Source organism: Erinaceus europaeus, chromosome 1, assembly GCF_950295315.1.
Source record: "Erinaceus europaeus chromosome 1, mEriEur2.1, whole genome shotgun sequence".
NCBI lineage: Eukaryota > Metazoa > Chordata > Mammalia > Eulipotyphla > Erinaceidae > Erinaceus > Erinaceus europaeus.
In genome coordinates, this window is record NC_080162.1 from 137,352,962 (window position 1) to 137,354,629 (window position 1,668).

Here is a 1,668-nt window from a genome sequence, read left to right on the forward strand (position 1 = left end):
GGTCAATTACCTGGGATCACAGAGATCTGCTTAGGGGGTGTACACAGTTCAGTCTGGGCAGTTAGACATAATGGAACATTGTCAAGACTGTTTTGTGTAGTTAGAAAAGAAGTTCTCAGTACAGAAGATACTCATGTAGGTTAATCTCAAACACAAGCTTTTGATGGAATCCAGCTGTGCTAAAGGAAATTGCTCTTGTGGGACCAGGTGGTGAAGTACCTGATTGAGCCCACATGTTACAATGAGCAAAGGACCGGGGTTCAAGCCCCTGGTCCCCCCCTACAGAGGGAAAGCTTTGCAAGTGGTGAAGCAAGGCTGCAAGTCTCAGTCTCTCTCTCTCTCTCATCCTCTCTATCTATCCCTCTCTCCCTCTCTGTTACCCCCTTCCCTCTAATTTCTGTCTCTATCCAATAAATAAGGATAATTTTTTTAAAAGGGCTCTTGTTTTATATAAAAGGACAGTACACTATTTAAAGTATATTGAACTTGGTTTCTATCACTTGAAACTAAGAGAATTATATATGAAACAAAAACCAGTACTTGGAAATATATTAATATAAATATATGTATAACAAGAAAATGACTGTTCTGTGTAATAATAACAGCAATTCTTCCTTACTTAATAAGCTAAGAAGTTGAAAGTGTTTATACCTGAGGATACAGAGTATACCTAACAAGATTGGAATATTTGGTAGCAACTTTATAGAAAAACTAGAACTAATGTAGGAACCTATCTGGTTACTTCTTCACTGTAGTCTTTACTAAGCTTCAGTCAGAAGCAAACACCGTTTTTTTATTTTTTTTTTCCTCCAGGGTTATCACTGGGACTCGGTGCCTGCACCATGAATCCACTTCTTCTGGAGGTTTTTTTTTTCCCCTTTAGTTGCCCTTTTTTTTTTAATCATTGTTGTGGTTATTATTATTATTGTTGATGATGATGCTATTGTTGTTGGATAGGACAGAGAGAAATAGAGAGAGGAGGGGAAGATGGGGGAGAGAAAGATAGACACCTGCAGACTTACTTTACCGCTTGTGAAACAATACCCCTGCAGTTGGAGAGCCACGGGCTCGAACCAAGATCCTTACCGCTGATCTTTGCACTTTGCACCATGTGCACTTAACCCACTGTGCTATCACCCAAACCCCACCCAACACCTTTTGTAGACAACTTCTATTCATGCTAACCTATTTGGGAAAAAAGGCAGTGAAGAAAATAAAATTTTGCTGAGGAAACTTTTCTACTTATAAGTAACTGAATGTGTTTTAGATTCTGTTTATCTTTTTTTTTTTTTTTACTTGCAAGACTAGATTCTCTTGCAGTTAAATTCTCTCCGCCATCCTGGTGAAAAAAACACCCAAATGTCTTACCTCCTGTCCTAGTCCCAGAGCCTACAAAGGTGAACCCACTGGGACTGGCTGGGAGAAAAGAGAAAATTCTATTCCAGAAGGAACTGTCTGAGGGATTAGAAAAAAAAAAAAATGTCTCCTCCAGCCTAAGGTTGGAATGGAAGCTAAACGTGGAGGAGATAAGATAGCAGGAGAAATAAACAAGTGTCTCCCTCAGACACCATTTAAACACTCCAAACTCATTACGTCAAAAGGAAAGAATCAAGGGCCAAGTAAGGAGATAGTCACTGGCCTAGCAACCAGGGACAAGGAAAAGATCAG

General features: G+C 39.5%; 1 non-coding gene across 1 annotated transcript; it reads left to right on the forward strand.

The window, feature by feature from the left end:
* The first annotated feature begins 1,337 nt into the window (after positions 1 to 1,337).
* On the forward strand, positions 1,338 to 1,464 carry LOC132542850 (small nucleolar RNA SNORD22). The gene has a single exon (XR_009553819.1). It is a non-coding gene; the product is annotated as a small nucleolar RNA SNORD22 (small nucleolar RNA).
* The last annotated feature ends 204 nt before the right edge of the window (positions 1,465 to 1,668 follow it).